Consider the following 18,491-nt stretch of genomic DNA (forward strand, 5'->3'; position numbering starts at 1 on the left):
ACTAATAAGAGTGCCCTTTTTACATTTAGTCAAGTTTTGACATAGAGGGGGAATCGAGACGAGGGTCATGGTGTATGTGTGTGTGTGTGTGTGTGTGTGTGTGTGTGTGTGTGTGTGTGTGTGTGTGTGTGTGTGTGTGTGTGTAGAGCGATTCAGAGTAAACTACTGGACCGATCTTTATGAAATTTGACATGAGAGTTCCTGGGTATAATATCCCCGGACGTTGTTTTCTTTTTTTCGATGAATGTCTTTGATGACGTCATATCCGGCTTTTTGTAAAAGTTGAGGCGGCACTGTCACACCCTCATTTTTCAATCAAATTGATTGAAATTTTGGCAAAGCAATCTTCGACAAAGGCCGGACTTCGGTATTGCATTTCAGCTTGGTGGCTTAAAAATTAATTAATGACTTTGGTCATTAAAAATCTGAAAATTGTAATAAATAAAAAATAAAAATTTATAAAACGATCCAAATTTACGTTTATCTTATTCTCCATCATTTTCTGATTCCAGAAACATATAAATATGTTATATTTGGATTAGAAACAAGCTCTGAAAATTTAAAAAAAAAATATAAAATTTTTTATCAAGGTCAAAGTTAAATTTTCGAAATCAATTTAAAAACACTTTCATCTTATTCCTTGTCGGTTCCTGATTCCAAAAACATATAGATATGATATGTTTGGATTAAAAACACGCTCAGAAAGTTAAAACGAAGAGAGGTACAGTAAAGCGTGCTATGAAGCACAGCGCAACCGCTACCGCGCCAAACAGGCTCGTCACTTTCACTGCCTTTTGCACTAGCGGCGGACTACGTTCAATTTCATTCTGTGAGTTCCACAGCTTGACTAAATGTAGTAATTTCGCCTTACGCGACTTGTTTTTGCCCATTTTACTCAATTTAATTAAAGCTTTAGATACACTTACTTTTGCAAAGTGAAGGCAGTCTTCCTGCGTGGTAGCGTTATTTGTAACGCAGAATCTTAAGACTTGCTTTGGAAGAGATCTGATGGCCTTTTTCTGATATGTTATCCCTTTAATTGGGTTATTTTGAACGGTCTCGTTCAATGTTAAACAGAAAACATGAAAGAGAAAGACTAGTCCCCAAAAAAATTCTTTTCACTTTTAACAAATCTTAAATAGTAAACCTTTGTTCGGCAAAAGGATTAGCAAAAAACAAAGTGAAAAGAGGACAAGTTAGAATTAAGAGTCAGCATTGTCTTTTTTAACGATCCTTAGAGAAAACAGCCAAAAGAGATACTGACAAAAAAGATACCCCCAAAGAGAGCAAAAGTAGGATTTTTAGTAGAAGTGCCGGTGTGCCGCTAAATAGGCATAAGAACATTTAGCAAAGACAGGCTAACAATAAAAGCGACAGAGATTACAAAGCGAGAGACAGAGAGAACAAAGCGAGAGACAAAGATTACAAAGCGAGGGACAGATTACCAAGCGAGAGACAGAGATTACAAAGCGAGAGACAGATTACAAAGCAAGAGACAGAGATTACAAAGCGAGAGACAGATTACCAAGCGAGAGAGAGAGATTACAAAGCGAGAGACAGAGATTACAAAGCGAGGGACAGATTACCAAGCGAGAGACAGAGATTACCAAGCGAGAGACAGAGATTACAAAGCATGAGACAGATTACAAAGCCAGAGACAGATTACCAAGCGAGAGAGAGAGATTACAAAGCGAGAGACAGAGATTACAAAGCGAGAGACAGAGATTACAAAGCGAGAGACAGAGATTACAAAGCGAGAGACAGAGATTACCAAGCGAGAGACAGAGATTACAAAGCAAGAGACAGAGATTACAAAGCAAGAGACAGAGATTACAAAGCGAAGGACAAATTACCAAGCGAGAGACAGAGATTACAAAGCGAGAGACAGAGATTACAAAGCCAGAGACAGAGATTACCAAGCGAGAGAGAGAGATTACAAAGCGAAGGACAGAGATTACAAAACGAGAGACAGAGATTACAAAGCGAGGGACAGAGATTACAAGCGAGAGACAGAGATTACAAAGCGAAATACAGAGAGAACAAAGCGAGATACAGAGAGAACAAAGCAAGAGACAGAGATTAAAAAGAGAGACAGAGATTACAAAACGAGAGACAGAGAGAACAAGGGGAGAGACAGAGAGAACAAAGCGAGAGACAGAGATTACCAAGCGAGAGACAGAGATTACAAAGCGAGAGACAGAGAGAACAAGGGGAGAGACAGAGAGAACAAGCGAGAGACAGAGAGAACAAAGCGAGAGACAGAGAACAAAGCGAGAGACAGAGAGAACAAGGCGAGAGACAGAGAGAACAAAGCGAGAGACAGAAATTACAAAGCGAGGGACAAAGAATGATCGGATGGAATCGACCAGCCACCAACAAACAGCAAAGGCAAACTACGATGGCAGCAATCAATCGGCAATGAACATTTCGCGAACAACCCCTAATCTCCACTTCACTGTGCCCTGTAGACTTGGAACACTCCGCACTGTTTGTATTTCTTATGTGATTCTCTCTCTCTCTCTCTCTCTCTCTCTCTCTCTCTCTCTCTCTCTCTCTCTCTCTCTCTCTCTCTCTCTCTCTTTTGTTTTTTGTTGTGCTTTCAACCGGTCAACAAACCCACACAAACAATAAAACAGTCTCTAGACTTTAAATTCCCGGTATCAAAATGGGTAATTCGCACCTTATAAATAAACAGTTTTACAAGTTTCACTGACCTGCAACAACTCTGACGGCGTTGCCATGACAATATTCTTCTCCTTCCGTCCAGTTTTCTATTGGCTAGTAGTTGGAACGCATGCTTAGATTGTCGGTCAGCAAATGAAGGACGTCCTACATGACCAGGCGTAAAGAGACTCCAGGTCGACAGAGTGCTTGGACCACTTTCTTTGAGAGAAAAAACAACAAGAAAAATACTACAGAGTGTGCATACTGTGCGGCTGTGCGTGCGAAGCTTGAATAGTTACAAATGCCATGTTCTGACTTAATACGTTTTTATACAGAGCTGTCTAAGGATTTTAGGCGGAAGAAAACGACACTGAACTTGACCAGTGTTCGCCTTAACAACAAATCTCCATTATTTGAGTATCTTTTATTTGAAAATACCGAAAAAGAACGTACTAAAAGGACGTTCCTACTGGTTTGAATTGTCTTTATGACACTTGTCATGTGGCAGCAGTGATAGAGTTGTTGACATGTCTTTATGTCTTTGTTGGACCGGTTGTCGTGGCCTTGGCTGAGGGCGCACGAACCAAAAGTGGATGCCACCCAAACGATAGAGAACAAACCGTTGTTGTTGTTGTTTTTCTTCGAAATTTGGATGATATTTTGTGTTAAACTGACTGACTGTCTTTGCATATTGTGTAAGGACCTGACTGTCTGCCATGTTCTTATGTCTGATTGCAAGTTTGTTTTGAAGACACCCCAATACGCCGTAGGCTTGTTTTTGTTTTCACTTTTTGGCAATGTGAATTTCATGAACATGTTATACATGAATAAAACATTGTTTGAAATAACAAACCGCGGTATCTGATTCATTCGTTCACAAATCTCAATTTGAAGCAATCCAATACCGCGGCTGGCTCGCGACCGATTGGTAACTTTCTTGTGTACCTCGGCCCAGATCACCGGTTCTTGTAGGATATACAGGGTGGTCCAAAAAAATGTAGAAAGTTTTGCGTGTCTGTCATTTTTGCTACAGGGCTCCCACCTATTCTTTTTCACCTGGGATGTCTCACACAAGCATGAAAGTTTAGTAAGGCACAGTTTTTTCTTCTTTGCAACATCATTTCTGGGCGTAGTTCAATAGTTCATCACATTCTCAATCCAAGCACCTCGTCTCTGGATTACGGCTGCGACACGGACATTGAAGTTGTTGATAACTCTGTCCAAGGTCTCGAGTGGAATCCTCCTGATTTCACGAAGAATGTTCTCCTTTAGCGCTTGTATTGTCTGTGGTACACCCTTTCTTTCAAGTACCCCCAGAGGAAGAAATCTGGAGGAGAAAGATCTAGGGACGAGGTGCTTGGATTGAGAATGTGATGAACTATTGAATACGCCCAGAAATGATGTTACAAAGAAGAACAAGTCGCGTAAGGCGAAATTACTACATTTAGTCAAGCTGTGGAACTCACAGAATGAAACTGAACGCACTGCATTTTTTCACAATGACCGTAGTCCGCCGCAAGTGCAAAAGGCAGTGAAAGTGACGAGCCTGTTCAGCGCGGTAGCGGTTGCGCTGTGCTGCATAGCACGCTTTACTGTACCTCTCTTCGTTTGAACTTTCTGAGCGTGTTTTTAATCCAAACATATCATATCTATATGTTTTTGGAATCAGGAACCGACAAGGAATAAGATGAAATTGTTTTTAAAACGATTTCGGAAATTTAATTTTAATCATAATGTTTATATTTTTAATTTTCAGAGCTTGTTTCTAATCCGAATATAACATATTTATATGTTTTTGGAATCAGAACATGATGAAGAATAAAATAAAAGTAATTTTGGATCGTTTTATAAAAAAATAATTTTAATTACAATTTTCAGATTTTTAATGACCAAAGTCATTAATTAATTTTTAAGCCTCCATGCTGAAATGCTCTACCGAAGTCCGGCCTTCGTCGAAGATTGCTTGGCAAAAATGTCAATCAATTTGATGAAGGTGTGACAGTGCCGCCTCAACTTTTACAAAAAGCCGGATATGACGTCATAAAAGACATTTATCGAAAAAATGAAAAATATGTCTGGGGATTTCATACCCAGGAACTCTCATGTAAAATTTCATAAAGATCGGTCCAGTAGTTTAGTCTGAATCGCTCTACACACACACACACACGCACAGACACACACACACACACACATACACCACGACCCTCGTCTCGATTCCCCCTCTATGTTAAAACATTTAGTCAAAACTAAATGTAAAAAAAACTGTGCCTTACTAAACTGTCATGCTTGTGTGAGATATTGCAGGTGAAAAAGAATAGGTGGGAGCCCTGTAGCAGAAATGACAGGCACGCAAAACTGTCTACATTTTTTTGGACCACCCTGCATCTTCCTGTCCCTAGGCTAATGCCAGTATACACAACACTTTGAGTCATCAATTGCAAGACTATTTTGCTCAGGATGGCTAGGTCTAGACGTTGATTGTATTTCCTTTCGCTCTCTTTGTTCTCTGGTGTATCATTCTGCAGACATGTTCTGAACAGAATGAGTACATGGAGATCTTATGAAAACGTCTGGATGATGAATATTGATCGATGTCCATTTTGGGGTTTTCCCCAATATCCATTAATGTTGTTGTCGTTGAATTATTCATTTCGATTCAGTGACTTGAGATAGTATTTCTCTGATTGCAGACAAGTCAAAATGTGAGAAATTGTTTTGTGAAGTTCGTGCCACTAATACAATTATTAAGGATTGCCGTTTCGACTTTGAATATCGATCTTTTTATCGGTCTGTGTTTACAAGTGTCTGTCTGTATGTTTGTCTGTCTGTTTGATGTTGTTGTTGTTGTTGTTGTTGTTGTTGTTGTTGTTGTTGTTGTTGTTGTTGTTGTTCTTGTTCTTGTTTCTGGGGGGGGTTAATGTATGGTCCAATAGGGTAAGGCATAGAAACCGTAACCATTCTGCTTTAAACATTGTAGGCTACCCATATTTAAAGCAAATACGAATGATTCTAAATTTTTTATGGAAGACATTGCCCCAGAAAATGTATTTTGTTAAAAAAGGTGTGTGTCCTTAAAACATATCTGTCTGTCTGTCTGTCTGTCTGTCTATTGTTTGACTTAGCTGGGTTTGGTATCCTTTGGTATCCTGCTTTCAGCTTTTTATCCGTATCTACCGCAGATACAGAAATACGCACTGTCTGGTGAAGTAATCCTTTGATGACTCGTTTTATCTCCATTGTCCAATTTATCAATAAAAGTCTTTACTTAATTGCAGTACACAAAACCTCAGTACGGACATTTGTGCGTATCGTAAATCCTATGCAGCACTGTCCAGCACGCTGAATGTATCCGAGTTGGTACTGCCGCTAAAACGCACAAGCAACGCGATCGAAACTCACTTTCTAAAGTTCAAATTGTTCTTTCAAAATCCATTGTGCCATGAATAAACAAACAGAGATTCAAAAGGATTGTGTGAAATGAAAAGAGTTTTCTGTTTAGTTCTAGCTTTGTTTCTACCTGTGGGTTCTTGTGATCTCTTCAGACAGATTTGTTTTGGAACCGCCTTTTGCTTTGTCCATGATTGTGTCGTCTTTATTCATTCTCGTTACCTGGCAACAGTTGCTTCCTCTTTGAAGTGAAGGTTACTGCGTATTTTGGTTCAATTTCCAAAGCCTTTCTACTTTCGTGATCAGGTGTGTGTGTGTGTGAGTGTGTGTATGTGTGTGTATGTGTGTGTGTGTGCGTGCGTGCGCGCGTGTGTGTGTGTGTGTGTGTGAGTGTGTGTGTTTGTGTGGGTGTGTGTGTGTGCGTGCGTGCGTGCGTGCGTGGCAGTGCGTGCGAGCGTTCGTGTGTGTGTGTGTGTGTGTGTGTGTGTGTGTGTGTCGTTCGTGTGTGTGTGTGTGTGTGTGTGTGTGTGTGTGTGTGTGTGTGTTAGACTGACATTGCAATAGCGGTTTTATGAAAGGCCGATACTCTCTTGGCACAGAAGATGTTCTCAGATTGAAAAGCGGCGAAGAGCGGATTGATTTTTAATGTAAATTCAAAGGTTCTTTAACCAGGATAACAATGAAAAATGGATTTCAGGGTTCTCAAAATTGTCGTACCGATGGGCCATGAAGCGAACAGTAAAACTACCTTACACACGCAAATAGAGAATGAACAAAGGAGACACAGCAAGCAACTATACGCCTAAAAAAAAATCGATAGAAATAAACATCATGGCTGATTTGAAATTAAGCAGACCGGAATAATAAATTCAATAGAGGATGTTTTCTCTATATTGTATGTATGTATGGGGAAATTTATATAGCGCTTGACGTTCTCTAAGCGCTTTACATATTAATTTCTGCCGTGTGAGATGGAATTTTTTACACAATATATCACGCATTCACATCGGCCAGCAAACCTCAAGCCTATTAGGGCGAGCATTCACCTTTCACGGCCTTTATTCCAAGTCACACGGGTATTTGGTGGACATTTTTATCTATGCCTATACAATTTTGCCAGGAAAGACCCTTTTGTCAATCGTGGGATCTTTAACGTGCACACCCCAATGTAGTGTACACGAAGGGACCTCGGTTTTTCGTCTCATCCGAAAGACTTGCACTTGAACCCACCACCTAGGTTAGGAAAGGGGGGAGAAAATTACTAACGCCCTGACCCAGGGTCGAACTCGCAACCTCTCGTTTCCGAGGCAAGTGCGTTTACCACTCGGCCACCCAGACCGTTTGTTTGTTTGTTTTATTTCCTTGGCTGTTTGCATGCTTTGTTTTCTAGCCTGACTGACTGATATGTTAAATTTGATAGACTTATTGATAAAAAGCTTTTTTTTATATATATATATACCACATGTTTTCTTATTTTTCACGTTAAGAAATCACAATTACAGTGAAAATTGCACTTTAATTTCTTTGAGATTTGAACACTAATGAAATCTTTTCGCTTCATGATCAGCTGCTATCAAAATAACGTTACGTTTTTGTTTTCAAGAATTTCCCAGAACCAGCACAAGCAGGAGTTATGTTTACAATCAGTGATGGCAGATAATTAGCTAACGTGTGATAATTCTAAAGGAGCTGGCAAAGAAACCACAGCGAACGAATGACCATGTCAGGTACATCAACTCACCTATGCAAATAGTCTGAGACTGAGAGAGACGTAGCAGGCAGAGTGAAGCAATGTGTAAAGAGTTAATACAATCTGACTTTTCATTACCATCCTGAAGAATTTACCAACACTGGTTGCTGTTGTGTTTTCTTTTTGTTTTAGGCCAAAAACAAAATAGGTCTGTTTACGGTAACATAGGCCAAAAAAATAGGGTCGGTAGGTCGGGATGTTTTTGCTTTTTTTTCCCCCAAAAAACCATATTTTTACGTTATTTTGCAAAAAAAACCAAAAGATTTTTTTTCCCAAATGCCAAAAAAAAGTCTAGGGTCGCGCGAAAAAAATAGGGTCGGTCGGGTTACCGTAAACAGACCTATTTTTTTTTTGTTGGCCTTAAGATCTTTAAAAGTCATGCATCCTTTAGTGATCTTCTTAACCAAGGCAACTCCAAGGCAAGGAAGGACTGTAAAAAGCAAACGACAAACATTGAAAACGAAATAATCGTAAGGAACTATTATGACCACACACAATTGTTAAATACTTACCCAATGCACATGGCACAACCGTTACGTTGGTTGATGATCCACTTTTACGCAATGGCTACTTTTCTTCGTTGGCGTCAAAGGCACATGCATGTCACTCAATACAAAAGTGTCAGTTTCTTTCCTAATACGATTTTCTTGTCAAACAACACAGACAGAGAACTCAGTCGCTAACGGCAATTTGTTCTGTTAGACTTTCATTGAAATTTGTAACACTCTCACCTTTTCGGATTCAAAACCCGCGAAGGTGTGCTGACCCGCAGGTAGCTCACAAACTGAACCCCGAAACTGTTTATTTCAAAAACATTCTTTGTTGTTGGAAAATGCTGACCCTATTAGCAGACCGCTGGCTGTCACAGAAAAACAAAACTGAAAGAAAGAAAAACGCCTCCTTGGTGATTTGCAGGTAGGAACGTATGGGAGCGTACGTGTAGACTGTTCAGTCATCCCGATTTATTTGTCCGCCTGACAGTAGTGTTTTGACTGAATCGATGGGAGCACGCAAATAGGCAGCATACAGCTGCCAGCACTGCGCCTGCTTGTGTGTGGCACATCTGCTGCGCCAGTCATTCGTCGCACGTATCACCAGCATGGTAGGATTAGCAGCAGCTAGTTGGTTGGAGGCTGTGATTGCCCGTTCCACTCACCCAGTCACACTGTCTTCTGGTGGAATCGGTCGCAAATGAGATACCAGGGACAACGTTACAATTCAGTCCTGTCTTCTTTATTATTATTTTTGTAATTACTGTAAATCCCATTCCTCGGCAATTCGGGTCGCATCATCCAAGTGGAAAGCTAGCAGCAACAGAATTCGCGCTACCCAGCTGAATGCGTGTTTAGGTGTAATAGCCATTTACTCTTTTGACAGAATTACCCAGGTATTTCACATGCCACGCCGGTGACACGGGTGGGGACATGGATATCACTTTAAGTTAACCCGTGTGACACGGGTGGGGACATGGATATCACTTTAAGTTAACCCGTGTGACACGGGTGGGGACATGGATATCACTTTAAGTTAACCCGTGTGACACGGGTGGGGACATGGATATCACTTTAAGTTAACCCGTGTGACACGGGTGGGGACATGGATATCACTTTAAGTTAACCCGTGTCCGTTCCTGTCTGGATTTGAACCCGTGACCCGAGGATCAAAAGTCAAGCGCTGTACCAATTGAAAATTCCAAAGTATCAGCGTTGGACCTGATGTTAACCATCGGTACTGATGTAATCGTCTGCTAGTCTCCATACAGAATAGAAAAGATCGTTCACTTGGCTGTATTTCGAAGACGAGAAAATGTCCTGCCGGATCTCTACCGACCCAAAGCAAACCCGAGTATATCAAATCGATATGACAAATAACACTTTTGGGTAGGTCTCACAGAACTGCCAACAGTCCTCCCGGTTTTGGGATCCTCTAATTTTCCGCTGAGGGGTTCCTCGGACCCCCTAAACATTACAATTGGGGGTCTCGGGACCCTCTTGGTACAGTGTCGGTGGGGAGCCCTGAGCTCATAGGTGATTATTCTAATTAAAGGCACAGTAAGCCTCCCGTAAACCATCACAGATACGGTCAGGCTTTTACACACAGTACAAACACCCTTTCATTTAAACACTCACAGATTGAGAACATCCTAGGTGCCCTCCGTAAAGAGCGAACAATTTTCAAAGAATTTATTTTTGCGTGGTTTATCTTACCCCTGAGCCATCGTGAACCCGTGTGATCCAGTTTCCCTTTTTCACAATGTAGTCGTCAGTTAGTCTTTCTTTCTTTATTTATTTGGTGTTTAACGTCGTTTTCAACCACGAAGGTTATATCGCGACGAGTCAGTTAGTCATTTGAATGCGACTCGATGTGAGCTTATCTACAATAGCACGTTTTTATGCACGAAACAAACGGATGTGGTTCACAAGAACTCTAGCGATGGCTTTTGACTGTTGAGAGGAACGGCGATATGCCGCATAAACCGTCGTCTGCTACGACCCTTGCGTGACCCTGCTTCCGGGCTTTTCTTTTTTCAAACTTTCACAACTTCAAATTGCACTGATCTTGTCTTGATGAAAAAAGAATTCTTTTATGATTAAAGAATGTTTGTGTAACAAGCTGTCAATTTATTATTTAGATTTTAAAAGTTAGGTCTAGCGCAAAAACGCACCACGGTCCAAAAACATTCTGATAATCATCGATCCACGGCTATCGTCAGTTTAAGGTAAGTAACTCATTTTTGACCAAAAAGTGTTCGCCGAGACAAACTGCAAAATTAATTCTTTAAAAATTGCTCGCTCTTTACGTAGGGCACCTAGGATGTTCCCGTTTGGTGAGCGTTCAAATGGAAGGGTGTTTGTACTGTGTGTAAAAGCCTGACTGTATCTGTGATGGTTTACGGCAGGCTTACTGTCCGGGCGTGATTTCCGGGATATTCATAACAGCCGTCCAGCACCAAAACGAGGCGCCATTGTTGTAAAGGGCCAAGTCCACGAAAATAAATTCTTTGAACATTTCTCACGCTCGACAGAAAGCAGTCAGGATGTTCCCGTTCGGTGAGCGTTTAAATGGAAGTATGCTTGTACTGTATGTAGACGCTCGGGGAGCTCTGTGATGGTTTACGGGAGGCTTACTGTGCCTTTAACGATCTTAAAAAAACGTCAGTGCTGATATCGAAATATGTTAAAGGCACTTTCCTTCTTGAGCAACCAATCAGCTTTACCGCCACAGGCCTGGTCAGGATTTTACATGGGATAAGTTCGTTTTTGACTCACATGCGAAGCAAAAGTGAGTCTATGTACTCACCCGAATCGTCCGTCCGTCCGGACGTCCGTCCGGACATCCGTCCGGAAAACTTTAACGTTGGATATTTCTTGGACACTATTCAGTCTATCAGTACCAAATTTGGCAAGATGGTGTATGATGACAAGGCCCCAAAAAACATACATAGCATCTTGACCTTGCTTCAAGGTCAAGGTCGCAGGGGCCATAAATGTTGCCTAAAAAACAGCTATTTTTCACATTTTCCCCATTTTCTCTGAAGTTTTTGAGATTGAATGCCTCACCTACATATGATATATAGGGCAAAGTAAGCCCCATCTTTTGATACCAGTTTGGTTTACCTTGCTTCAAGGTCAAGGTCACAGGAGCTCTTCAAAGTTGGATTGTATACATATTTTGAAGTGACCTTGACCCTGAACTATGGAAGATAACTGTTTCAAACTTAAACATTATGTGGGGCACATGTTATGCTTTCATCATGAGACACATTTGGTCACATATGATCAAGGTCAAGGTCACTTTGACCCTTATGAAATGTGACCAAAATAAGGTAGTGAACCACTAAAAGTGACCATATCTCATGGTAGAAAGAGCCAATAAGCACCATTGTACTTCCTATGTCTTGAATTAACAGCTTTGTGTTGCATGACCTTGGATGACCTTGACCTTGGGTCAAGGTCACATGTATTTTGGTAGGAAAAATGTGTAAAGCAGTTCTTAGTGTATGATGTCATTGCTAGGTTTAGTTACCCTAAAGGTCGAGGTCAAGCATGTGAGTCGTATGGGCTTTGCCCTTCTTGTTCAATTTGGACATGGACCGACCATCTACGTCCTGGCTGGTTCCTGTACATAATAATAATTGGTTTGTGGAATTAAATTCACAGATTGATATATGTGTCATTAAGGAATTAATTCATCCAAAAAATAACAAAACAAAACAATCTGCGCCGTAAACAGCCAGACTGCAGATTGTGTGTGTGTGTGTGTGTGTGTGTGTGTGTGTGTGTGTGTGTGTGGTGTGTCTGTGGTGTGTGTGTGTGTGTGGTGTGTGTGTGTGTGTGGTGTGTGTGTGTGTGTGTGTGTGTGGTGTGTGTGTGTGTGTGTGTGGTGTGTGTGTGTGGTGTGTGTGGTGTGGTGTGGTGTGCGTGTGTGTGGTGTGTGTGTGTATGTGTGTGTGTGTGTGTGTTTGGTGTGTGTGTGTGTGTGTGGGCATGTGTTTGTTAGCGTGTGTGAACGTGCGTGCATGCGTGCGTGCGTGCGTGTGTGTATATGTGTGTGTGTGTGTGTATGTGTGTGTGCGTGTGTGTGTGTGTACTGTGCGTGCGTGCGTGCGTGCTTGTGTGTGTGTGTGTGTGTGTGTGTGTGTGTCTAAGATGAATTCTTCTTCTTTCATGTGCTGGAACTCCCACGCTGTGTGTATGACCGTTTTTACCCCGCCATTTAGGCAGCAATATACTGCTTTCATGGGATGCATGCTTGGTAGTTTCGTGTTTCTATAACTCACCGAACTCTGACATGGATTACAGGATCTTTTCCGTGCGCACTTGGTCTTGTGCTTGCGTGCACACACGAAGGGGGATAAGGCACTAGCAGGTCTACACATTAGTTGACCTGGGAGATCGGACAAATCTCCACCCTTAACCCACCAGGCGCGGCCGGGATTCGAACCCATGACCTTCTGCTTGGGAGGCCGGTGTCTTATCCGCTAGGCCATTGCGTCCGTCTTTAAATGATGTTTTTTTCTCGCGTAAAAGCCTGGCCCCATCTGTGGTGGAGAGTCTGATTGAGTACGCAAGACGAATAATACATTAAGCATTTTCTAACTAAAACTCCGGTCTCTGATTGTGATAGCTTAAATTGAAGCCTGTCCTTAGCTGGACGAAGTCAACTACGCGAAGTATACTTCGCAAAGCTGGCCGCACGAACCTTTAGCACTAAGTTTTCAGTAAAAAGGCTTCGCCACGTCGACTGCGGGCTCAATCGCGGCCTTCGTGTGGTGAACACATCTAAACATGCCCGCATCGACGATGGTAACTTTCTCTTTTGAATTCTTATTTCATCGATGGGGAATGGGGTCTGCCACACATCGACCAACACTAATTTAGTTTATCACAACCTTATACCACAGCTAGCCCATACAAAAGCCAGTTGTGTCTGCAAGCATCTGGCTACAAGCGCTCCGCGAGGCGGTCCTTGGCCCATGGGCTCCAACCAGCTATTATACCTCTTATAAATAAAACAGTTGCGGATCATTTGGGCTCTTTTTCGCGCGTGTTTGTGGAGTTACGTGGGCGTCGGGTCGAAAGGTTACGACACACTTTGCGTGCAAAACAAATCCTGATCGGTTTGTGCAAAGAATCACTTGAGAAATTTAGTGTAGATTTTGTTACCGGTATCGTTGAGGTTTATATCATGAAGGTGTTTTGTTTCTAAAAGAAGCATAGTATAAAATAGGCAGAGTTTTGAACGCTTTTTTTTTTTAGGCTGGGTGGGAGGCGACTGGCTAGCTCACACTCACACACACACACACACACACACACAAACACATACGCGAACGCACACACGCACGCACACACACACACACACATACTCGAAAACACACACACACACTCACACACACACACACACACACACACACACGCACACACACACACGCACACTGGGCACGCGCGCACACACACACACACACACACACACACACACACACACACACACACACACACACACACATGTGCACACTTCCCATAATTTCAGACCCGAGAAACAACAAAATGCAACACTGTCCATCGCTGCCCATTGTTTGGACTCGAGAATCCAGCCATCCCAGGGCAGGGGAAGAGCCCAACACAAAACAGATCCATAAGCAGTGTGAAATTATTGATAAAGATAGCAGCACGGCTTGATGTCATATTAATCTCCTTTTTCCTAGCTATGCGTGCAGGCAGATAGGTTGGGGAGGCATCTCTCTTTGAAGGGGTTTGTCAGCTAGCTGCATGAGGGGGGTCTACGGTGTTATGCCTGTCTTACACTGTGCCGAATATCCTTGCGAATATGAACATGTTGTATTCGGCAAAAAAAGAGACGAATGGACAGGAAAATATATTGAAAATTCGAAGCCTTACCGATCATTGCGAATGCATACAAATCCATATACGAATGTCTTGCGGATGTATTACGAACGTTGCGAGTGGCCTTGCGAGTGTTGCGAGTGCTTGCAAATATTTTACGAATGAAGCGATTATGCAATTCGCATTGTTCGTAATACTGCTCTTACACTGTGCCGAATTTTCCTTGCGAATAGAATTCACCAATAATTCGTAATGATCGGGACATGGTCGCAAGACATTCGTAAATGTTCTTAACCATTCGCCACCATTCGTCTCTTGTTGCGAATATTAGCAACATGCTCCTAATATTCGCAAGGAATGCATATTCTTCAGTATTCGCAAGCCATTCGTAATCATCGTAAAGGTATTCGTAGCGCTCGCAAGGCGTTCGCAATGATCGGTACACATTCACAAGCACTCGCAACTATTCCTTAGACATTCGCAAGAAATGTGTATATGAACATGTTTATGTTGTATTTGGCCAAAAAAAGAGACTAATCGACAGGAAAAATATTGACCATTCGAAGCCTTACGAATCCTTGCGAATGTCTTACGAATGGTTGCGAATGCTTGCGAATGTCTACTTCTTCTTCTTCTTCTTCTTCTGCGTTCGTGGGCTGAAACTCCCACGTACACTCGTTGTTTTTTTTGCACGAGTGGAATTTTACGTGTATGACCGTTTTTTACCCCGCCATTTAGGCAGCCATACCCCGTTTTCGGAGGAAGCATGCTGGGTATTTTCGTGTTTCTATAACCCACCGAACTCTGACATGGATTACAGGATTTTTTCGTGCGCACTTGGTCTTGTGCTTGCGTATACACACGGGGGTGTTCGGACACCGAGGAGAGTCTGCACACAAAGTTGACTCTGAGAAATAAATTCACGAGTATGTTGTTGACCTGATGGTCTTTATTGTAGACAGCAAGAGTTGCATGTTCAAGAAGTTTAACTTTAAGCAGTACATTTGAAAGAGCAAGGTAATTTAAGGTGGTATAATTTTAATGGTAGGTTCCACTGTAAGGCGACATGGAGGGTATCTTTGACGGACTCATTCAACATTCATACCCATGCACATCACCTCAAACACATAAGCTTAGTTCTTGAGTCAAATTTATTGGCTTCATAAAATAATATTGTGAATTTTTGTCCGTTTGCAGATTGGCTTATCTATGAATTTTTTTCGAAAATATCTTGCGATCTACGTACGCATAATGTAACACGTGAAGAAGAACATAAAAAGTTCGTCAAGAGGAATCTAATTTGCATTTGCCTTCCTTATTGTTAATTTTTTCTTCATAAAGACTACTTGAAAGAAACAAAATGTTTAACCATTTCAAGGCCTCTGAACAGTTTAAAAAAAATGCAGGTCTTTGCTCACTATATCAGGAAAAATCATCTCTCGACTTGAACACATACCAATAATCAACAGCCTCACTGCTTCTTGGAGCTGGATTTTGTGTGTGGAATGAATTACACATGTGGCGTTTTATAAATTAATTCATAGAAGATGTACATTCGTGCAGAAAGGCTTTAATTTAATAATTAGGTCTTCGTGATGTTCTCTTAAAATAACTAACATGTGTGCCCTTTACCGGGCCTCTGAACCAGTTTTGTGAATATGCAGGTTAAACTCGTGCCTTTTCTGTGTTATCAGTGTATTGCTCATCCAGGCATGGATGCGTCCTCTTAAATGGACAGCCCTTCGACAGCCCTTTCTGTGTAAACGATTGGGTTCAAAATCTCAAATCTTACCAGGCTTTAACATGGGATATGGACATCCTTCCGTTTTGAAAAATACCAGAACTGAACACTCTGTATGGGTACTCTCTTTGCGAATGTAGAATTTTATGAATTAACTTCTTAAACGCCACACGTGTAAAACATTCCCTAAAAAATCCAGCTCCAAAAACCAGTCAGGATGTTGATTCCTGGTATATGTTCAAGTCAAGAGATTTTTTTTTCTATGTAAAAGTCTTCGCAGATCTGTGTAGTGAGCAATTTTTGGAAAAGGACGTGCCTTTAAGCCTGTATAGACGGTTTGATTGTTGAGATACCTGGTGGCAATGGCCGCACGGGTGGCAAGAGGTAGTAATGCACAGATGACAACAAACCGACATGCATTTTAAAAAAAGTTAGGAGGCAATTGAGAGGGGGAAACATTTTGTTAATTTCCAGAATCTTTATGAAGAAATAATGAACGAGAAGAAAGTCTGGCCTTTAAGTAAATGCAAATTAAACTATGTATACTTTTGACAAACTTTTTCTGTTCTTATTCACATGTTAAAATGTGTGCAGAGATCGTGAGTTACTTCCAAAAAAAACCATGTTTCAGACAACAGGCAAACGGACAATACTGGACACAGGCTATGCTGACCGGCTCATGGACTGACTACCTGATGCTGAAGTACACCAACAGTGGACAATATCTGGAACAAAATGTTGCAGCATGTGAACCATGCACCGGACCACGTGACAACCCAGTATCATCTTCAAACCATGCAGGAAGCTGTTCAACCAAAGATACTTGTTCAACACAGTCACACGATTTGTAAAAGTATAGTTTCAGCCTTCTGTAGCTCAGGGAGTTTGAACCCCACTCTTCATCCGTTTAGGAAAGTATTTCTGATTGTTTTGACTGCACAGGTTGGTAATGGTACGATGATGCTTCTGCCGAGAAACCCCACTCGCTCAGGGGTGTCGTTTGGGTCGGCCCTTTGGCCAATCGCCGATTTTTTTTTTACTTTGGCCGAAACTTTTATGTCCCTATCGGCCAAATGTCCGAAGAGTATTCGCCTGAATCGGCCAAAGTTTGTCCAGTTTTTTGTATTGGTCAGGCTTTCATTGCTAAAACTGCTGCCGATGTACTTAGTCAACTGACTGACGTTTATTTCCTTCGCGAATACCAAAAACGAAACATCAATGTTTTGAACAGAAGCCATTGACGAAAATTATAGATGCAAGAGTGGTTTCCCTTGGACAAGGGAAACCACACTCTCAGCGTTTGCGTTCGCCGGTTCGCGATTGTTTATCAGTCAGTCAGTGCTTTCGATTTGGATTTGAAATGTCGCAACCAAAAAAGAAAAAAAACTAAATTGGCTAAGGTTTGCTACCATTCGCCAAGGTAAGTGATTCCTGACAAAATGACAGAAACACCGCGAATGTGGACAGTGTCAGTGTGAGTGGTAGCAGTGTTGTCGAGTCGATCGAAGCAGACGACATAGCAGACGATAGTCACCGCGAATCGCAATCTGCTGAGCCAGAGAATAACAAGTCGCGTTAGGCGAAATAACAACATTTAGTCAAGCTGTCGAACGCACTGCATTTTTTCACCAAGACCGCATACTCATAGTTTCGTCAGTCCACCGCTAGTGGCAAAGGCAGTGAAATCGACAAGCCAGAATAGTGCGGTAATGGTCGCGCTTTTCTGTATCTCTTTTCTTTTTAGTGTACTGAGTTTGATTTTAATCCAAACATATCATATCTATATGTTTTTGGAATCAGGGACCGACAATTCATTAATTATTTTTTAAGCCACCAAGCTGAAATGCAATACCAAAGTCCGGCCTTTGTCGAAGATTGCTTTGCCAAAATTTCAATCAATTTGATTGAAAAATGAGGGTGTGAGTGTGACACTGCCGCCTCAACTTTTACAAAAAGCCGGATATGACGTCATCAAAGGTATTTATCGAAAAAATTAAAAACACTGTCCGGGGATATCATTCCCAGGAACTCTCATGTCCAATTTCATAAAGATCGGTCCAGTAGTTTAGTCTGAATCGCTCTACACACAGACACACACACACACACACACACATACACCACGACCCTCGTCTCGATTCCCCCTCTATGTTAAAACATTTAGTCAAAACTTGACTAAATGTAAAAAGGAAGAAAGAAAGAAAGAACAAGAAAATAAATTAAAAAAGATCGCAAAGACGAATGGGGAAAACCACACGAGAAATGCGTAAATGTTTTTTTGGGAAAAAATAACAACTACAGCAAACAACAAGTTGCGTAAGGCGAAATTACTACATTTAGTCAAGCTGTGGAACTCACAGAATGAAACTGAACGCACTGCATTTTTTCACAATGACTGTAGTCGGCCGCTAGTGCAAAAGGCAGTGAAAGTGACGAGCCTTTTTAGCGCGGTAGCGGTTGCGCTGTGCTGCATAGCACGCTTTACTGTACCTCTCTTCGTTTTAACTTTCTGAGCGTTTTTTTTTTTTTTTTTTTTTTTTTTGGGGGGGGGGGGGAGCATCCTTCTTCATGGGTCTTTTTTTTTATTTTTTCTACTTCTTTCTGGACA

The 18,491-nt window shown here is 41.6% G+C and overlaps 1 protein-coding gene and 1 pseudogene across 2 annotated transcripts in view; one reads left to right on the forward strand and one right to left on the reverse strand.

Moving 5' to 3' along the window:
• Positions 1-8,792, reverse strand: part of LOC138952201 (filaggrin-like) — a 48,422-nt gene extending 39,630 nt beyond the window's left edge. Inside the window, exons 1-2 of one of the 2 annotated variants that reach the window (XM_070323808.1) lie at positions 8,314-8,792; positions 2,715-2,883 (exon numbers count right to left, since the gene is read on the reverse strand). The gene's annotated coding sequence lies outside the window, so the exon portion shown is untranslated. The remainder of the gene's footprint in view (positions 1-2,714; positions 2,884-8,313) is intronic. The other variant, XM_070323809.1, reaches the window with a different exon arrangement.
• The window catches only part of LOC138952507 (uncharacterized), a 28,119-nt pseudogene extending 12,244 nt beyond the window's left edge, over positions 1-15,875 (forward strand).
• The last annotated feature ends 2,616 nt before the right edge of the window (positions 15,876-18,491 follow it).

Source organism: Littorina saxatilis, linkage group LG17 (genome assembly GCF_037325665.1).
Source record: "Littorina saxatilis isolate snail1 linkage group LG17, US_GU_Lsax_2.0, whole genome shotgun sequence".
Lineage (NCBI taxonomy): Eukaryota > Metazoa > Mollusca > Gastropoda > Littorinimorpha > Littorinidae > Littorina > Littorina saxatilis.